Source organism: Alligator sinensis, unplaced genomic scaffold (genome assembly GCF_000455745.1).
Source record: "Alligator sinensis unplaced genomic scaffold, ASM45574v1 scaffold895_1, whole genome shotgun sequence".
Taxonomy (NCBI): domain Eukaryota; kingdom Metazoa; phylum Chordata; order Crocodylia; family Alligatoridae; genus Alligator; species Alligator sinensis.
Window position 1 is genome coordinate 305340 of NW_005842149.1, and position 6889 is coordinate 312228.

General features: G+C 48.7%; 1 pseudogene; it reads right to left on the reverse strand.

Annotated features, from left to right (window-relative positions):
• Positions 1-208: 208 nt before the first annotated feature.
• LOC112550567 lies at positions 209-1007 on the reverse strand (annotated as a pseudogene).
• Positions 1008-6889: the final 5882 nt, after the last annotated feature.

The window sequence follows — 6889 nt, forward strand, 5'->3', positions numbered from 1 at the left end:
TCCTTAATCAATGCATGCGTCTCCTAGAAATCTGCATGGCACTGTGGGGCCAGGTCAAGAAACTAGTTTATGTGTTCTAGGAGCTGCTTTCTGAATTCCACAGTGTTGGTCATGCTTTGTGTCTGCCACTGATCAGCCACCCTAAGCACCTCTTGGACTTTGTCCCACCAGTCATTCATGGCAGTCACTCAGGAGTGTGTGGCCTCCACTAAAGCCTCCTACATGCTCTGTCTGGACTTCCACTGTCTGCAGCAGAATTCCCACATTCTCTCTGCTCCTGTGTGGGTTGGGGTCCTAGCTTCGTACACGTGTCCCTAACTTCCATTGGGTGTGGTAGCTGGTAGCAGGGATATGAAAGATAAGTGTTCGTGGTCAAATATCTCATCCCCAACTGGTAAAAAGAAGGTTAACCACTGCCAATGTTACTTGCAGAAACCCCCCAGCACTTCCAACCCAATGGTGCCAAACAGTGCCTGCCATAGTGGGGCAAATGGATATAATGCCCATTCATTGATACTTACAAGTCCCTGGCCATAGGTCTTTTTGAGTCTCTGGAACAGAAACTGATCTTTGGGTCTCAGGAACTTCTGGTGCATCAAATGTGTCCGGGAGGGAAAGCACACTTGCATCCAATGCATTATTCTCTTCATCTGTGCTCATCAGTGAAGCTATAAGGGAGACTGGGTGCAGGGTCAAGATCACTTCTTCTTGGTCATTCCCATCATCCAGTGGCAGCAAGCATTTGCCCCACCTCTCTTACATGTTTCATTTTTGAGTCTCAGGACACTCTGTGGTCTCTTTGTTAGTTGTGCTCTCCAGCAGAACACCAGTCCCAAATGAGCGGAGACATTGGAGAGAATGATGGACAGATGGTCATAAAATGGAGCAATTGTGCGTTCTGGCCCAGAACAAGAATTCTTATTCTTGGCCCAATGAATAGCACATTTCATGGCCTTGCTCTTGCTGTGGCACTGTGTCCAGTCCTGATTAGGCCTGCACACCTTCATTTCCTTGGTAATTGCCGTATACACTGGCTTATTCCCTCTACTTTCCAATTGTTCAATGATTTTTTCCTCCAACCAAATATCAATCAATTCTTTAAATTCTTCCCAAGGTCCAGTTGGGGCCACATTTTATAGATGTATCGGGCTCCTGCTCCATTGCCTGCATTCTGGACTTGTTCTTCAGAGACATTGAGAATTTTTCATGCCCCAAAAGTAGCAATGAGCTAGCTATCTTGATAACAGAGTTGCAAAATGGTTTCTGACAAACTTTTGGGTCTGTTATATAGACATGTGTTTAATGAAAGTTTTTGAAAGTTCCATGTACACATACCTATGAAGTTGTTAACTGTTTCTTAGTACCAACAGTCAGGGCAATCAGATCAAGTAATGTTTCCAAACAAAGCAATGGTGATATGCATAGCCTGGCCCAAATTGTCCCCCATTGTCCATAAGGATAGATCATAATGTCCTGCTCTGATCACACCCAAGTGTCTGTGGCTGGCAGCTCTTCCTTCATGCAAAACTTTCCCTACCCTTACTGTGCTGTTGACTTGACATGCACCACATCAACACTCAGGATCTCAATATTGTGCTGTAAGATAGGAGGGCATGATACAAAATTATACATACACACACAAACTACACAGACACTCTATGGGTACCACATTCACATACACAAACACATAAACATGCAGTTTTGTGGCTGTGTGTTCACACTGGGGGGCATTTGGGGTAACCTGGTGCTTGGGGTTACTCGGGGTCAAGATGCATCAGGGTTACTTGGGGTCAAGGTGCCCCGGGGTTACTCAGAGTCAAGGGGCTTGGGGTTACTTCGGGTCAACTGGGGTTGGGGTTACTTGAGGTTAATTGGGGAGAGCCAGCAGAGCAGAGGAGTGGTGGAGCTGAAACTGGAGAAGCTGGGGCTGGAGTGGAAGCCAGGAGGCCAGGTAAGCTGGGGAGAAGGAGAGGCTGCGGCGAAGCCAGGGAGAAGGCTGGGGCTGGGTAAGAAGCCGGCCAGGAACTGGAGGTGGTGGCTGGAGGACCGGGAGGTTGCAGGTGTTGGGGGCTGGGTTGGGGAACCAGCCAGGGATTGGGAGGCTGTGGGGAATCCAGGGAAAAGTGGCAGAGGCAAGAGACAGGGCCAGGAGGCTTCAGAGAGTCTGGAGGTGATAGCTGGGGTGATCAGGAGGTCCAGAGATGTGAGGTGGAGCTGGGGGAAAACCAGGGAAATAGAGATTAGAACAGCTGGCAGTGAGCTGGGCAAGAAATTCGGGGTGATCGGGAGGTCTGGGAGATCTGGAGGTCAGGTACCGGGGAAAGAGGCTGTGGGGAATCTGGGAAAAAGTGGCAGAGATGGGAGATGGGGCTGGGAGGCTGAAGAGAGGCTGGTGGTGATAGCTGGGGTGATCAGGAGGTCCAGGAGATCAGGAGGTCAGAAGTGGAGCCCAGGGGTGGGGTGGGAAGCCAGGTTGGGGAGCTGGCAGGGATGGAGGGGAGAGACAGCTGGGATATGGTGGCAGAGATTGCATGGAGAGAAAGCCGGGAGGCGGTGGATCCAGGGGAATGGTGGCGGCAAAAGCCGGAGCCGGGAGACAGTGGGGCAGAGGGAACCGGGAGCCAGGAGGCTGCAGGGGCAGAGGAAACCAGAAGCCAGGTGGCACAGGGAGAGGGAAGCCAGGGACTGGAGAGACTGCAGGTGGAGCTGGGACTGGGGAAGCTGGAGAGGCGGTGAATGCAGGGAAAAGGCAGCAGCAAAACGAGCTGGGAGACAGCAGGGTGAAAGCCGGGAAAGCAGAAAAGCGGCAGAGACAAGCTGGGGGACAGTAGGAAAAAGCCAGGGCTGGGAGAATTGGGAAAGAAACAGAGGGGTCTGGGAAGTCAGGGAGATGGCTGGGAGAGTTAGGAAAGAAATGGAGGGGTCTGAGAAGTCAGAGGAACCAGGATGGCTGGAGGAGTTGGGAAAGCAGTGAGATCAAAGGGGCAGAAGCTGGGTAGGCAGAGAGGCAGTGGAGCAGAGATGAGGGGCAGTGAAAGCAGGGGTTTAATCTGGGGTGGAGGTCAGAGAGATGGGGGTTTTGGAAGCTGGAAGTGGCAGGGGTCTGGGGTGGGGATTAAGGGCAACAAAACAGCTGGGGTAAGAAGTGGTGGAGAGAGAGACAGAGAGAGAGACAGGAGGAAGGTCAGAGGAATTGAGGAAGACAGCTGGGAGGTCAGTAAGACAAAACCCAACTCAGGGTTCCAAAATAACAGTTTTATTAAACAGGTGACACACTACACAGCCCCACAAAGTTATTGGTTTCCACACACACGCGCAAACGGAAACACTCTCTCACACACCCACACAATGGTAGCAGGACAGGAAAGGTTTAATGGAGGGATTTGAGGTCCAGGTGTGCAGAGATAGAGTTCAGGTCTCTTGCTCGGGGGAAGAAGGTGGGTGTTAGCTACCTATCTGGGCTGTGAGTTGATCCTCAATGGCCAGTTGGGGTCTTCTCCAGCAAGGTGTTGTCCAGAGGGGGTTGCCGACAGGGCCTTTGGGTGGATATGTGGTGTGGCATAGTGCTGGTCCAGATGGAGAGGGTGTCCCAAGGAGGTCACACTCTACCACCCCTTTTATAGGGGTGGGCTACCTGTGTCTCCTATGGGAAGGACATGCCCAGGCAAGGGCCAGTCCTGCTCAGATGCATACATGTAGATCCAGGTGTCCTCATTGTCTGGTAGGATACAATGGTGGGGTTGCTGGTTTTTGTAGGGTCTTTGTCTCCAAATCTTGGGTTGCTGTAGGTTCTTTATCTTTCAAATGCTAGGTCTTGTCTATGTTTCTGGGTGAGGTCTGTGGTTCCTGGGTGAGTCAATGCAAGGCAATGGTTGGGTCGTTGAGTTGATGGTCCTATTGTTACTGGTCAGTCAGTAGAGACCTGCTACCATTATGCCTCAAGCACCCTCATTCATTCCCATTCATTCAGGAACCATTTTACATAAGAGGGGTAGGTATGAGTCACAGTTGCAACATACTATACAATAGGGTATGCCCGGGCAGGGGACACAAGATGGAGGCTTGACATTACTTGACATTAGACTACATAGATAGACTAAAGGGCCTGAATCTCTTCAGCCTTCACAAGATAAGACTGTGAGGGGATCTGGTGGCCATCTATAAACTCACCAGGGGGTTCAGCGGAAAATAGGTGAGGCTCTGTTCCCCTGGGCACCACCTGGGATAACAAGGAATAATGGCCACAAATTGATTGAGAGTAGGTTCAGGCTTGATATCAGGAGGCATTACTTCATGGTTAGGGCTGCCAGGCTCTAGAATGGGCTCCCAAGGAAGGTGGTGCTCTCCCCTGCCTTGGGGGTCTTCAAGAGGAGGTTGGATAGATATCTGACTGGGGTATTATGATCCCAGCACTTGTTCCTGCCCAGGGCAGGGGGTCGGACTTGATGATCTGTTCAGGTCCCTTCCGACCCTAGAAACTATGAAACTATGACATGTATACTTTGGTTAACTTTACTGACACAGTCCTCAACCATACAATATTAATATGAAACTATAAAAATCAATGCAAAAATGATAGAAATTCCATATATATTACAATATGAAGCAGTAAAATCAACACAAACATAAAAGAACACTATTTACAATATAAAAAGGGGCTTATTACAATAATAACGTGCAAGAACTTAGCTTACCTATGACTACTTATAATTAGTTAAAAGGGATAGAGAGGGCAGAGAGAAAGTCAGAAATGGTTGGGAAAGAGGAGGGAATGTATTTTTAAGTTTAAAAAAAAAAAGAAAAACCTGGGGATTTTGCTACAGTGCCATCCAGCAAGTGCTCAACTGTGCTGGGGTTTTATCTCATCTGAAGGGAAGGGTAATTCTGGGTTTGTAGTACACTGCATCTTTGACTGCCAGAACCCCAAATTTTTAACTGATGAGTGATATAATTATTTTTGGCAGATTGGGGGGTGGGGGCATAACTCAAAGTACCAAGTTAGGGGAAGTGGGCAGGTCACAGGAGACTGCTATGCTTAGCAGTACAAATATATCATGGGTGTTAATGAAGCCCTATTCCAAAACTGACCATAGTGAGTGGGAGACAACTTGATGGTTCTGGTGTCTCACTGCCTGGCATAGGTGTTGATGTACTAATGGGACTTACTGAGACAGTGCTGTCCTCCACACACCCATGTTTCAAACCTGGGTTATTGCAGGGTGAGTTACTTATATGGGGAGATAGAGTTCCTCAGGTCATTCTAAACCCCACAGGTTCCTAGTGGATGTGCAGAACATAACCTGCCTCTCCATGCTACATGCCAAAGGCTCTGCTGTGCCAATGCCCAGTGCATGGTCTCCTGAGCTGGGTAATCATTGAACTGAAAATAGCAGGTCAGTTATAATGCTAATACATTGTATTCAGCAACCATATCTATTCAGATGACCCCTGCTAGTGAACCTTGGCGGTGCTCTAAACAGGCACCCTGTTGTGTGCTGACAAACAATAGGGTTGTGCAAAGCTTTGGTCACTGATTCAATTCAGAAAAGATTTGGCCCAATTTGGAGGCCGAATCACCAAATGCGAATCAAATCGGGAGACCAAAAAAACCCTCCGAATCTTTCGGAGCCTCTAAATCTATTTGGAAAAGATTTGGAAAAAGATTCAGAGGTTCAGAGGTTTGGAAGGCAGTCTTTCAGGGGAACAGAAACTGAGAAGAGGGAGAGAGAACAGTGGGGGAAAGACTGTAGCTGGCCAGTGACTGTGATCTTTCCTTGAGTCCCCTTCCAATAATAGTGCTCTGGGGGAAGGACATAGAAAAAGCATATAAGCCTCTGTCTGCAGCCTTTCTGTCCCTTTTTTGAGATGTTTCAGCCTGAGCATTGGGAAGGTCCCCTGTTACAGGCTACCATCCCTCTTGTTTTCATTCCAGTGTGCCTTAACACACACACAAACTCACACATGTCACGAGTTTTGCTTGTCAGCAGTTTGAGGTGCAGCTTCCCAGGAACCCCTGCACCTTTCCCCTTGAAACTTGGCAGGCTTCATGCCCTCAGAAGGGGCTACCATTCCTTCTGTGTTTATTCAAATCTGCCAAAAAATGACAAACTTATAGGTATTTCAGTGCTTTCCCCATTATAGTCTATGGCCAAATCTCCAAATCTCTCCAAATCAGTACCGAATCTTCCAAAGTTGATTTGGACCCATTAATTCAGGACAGTGATTCAAATCTCCAAATCAAATCACTGTCCTCCAAATTGGCCTAATCCAAATCTGAATCGAATACTTCCCTATGAATCGAATACTTCGCCCATGCCCGCTACAGGGCCGGGAAGTCCGGGTGAGGGTGATCCCCTGCCCTCCATTAATGCTGACTTTATGAAGGAACATCTTGAGAAGCTGGATACCTTCAAGTCAGCCGGCCCTGACAATCTTCACCCCAGGGTACTCAAGGAGCTGGCGAGCATCGTAGCCCAGCCTCTAGCACGGATCTTTGAAAACTCTTGGCTCTCTGGTATAGTGCCCGAAGACTGGAAGAAGGCCAATGTGGTGCCTATCTTCAAGAAAGGGAGGAAAGTGGATCCGGCTAACTATAGGCCCATCAGCCTGACTTCTATCCCGGGGAAGATCTTAGAAAGGTTTATTAAAGAGGCCATCCTTAATGGACTGGCCGACGCCAACATCTTAAAGGATAGCCAGCACGGGTTTGTTGCGGGTAGGTCTTGCTTGACCAATCTCATTTCCTTCTACGACCAGGTGACCTACGACCTGGACAAGGGAGAAGAGATTGATGTCATATATCTTGACTTCAAAAAAGCCTTCGATCTGGTGTCCCATGATCGCCTCTTGGAGAAACTGGCCAATTGTCGCCTGGGGTCCTCCACGATCC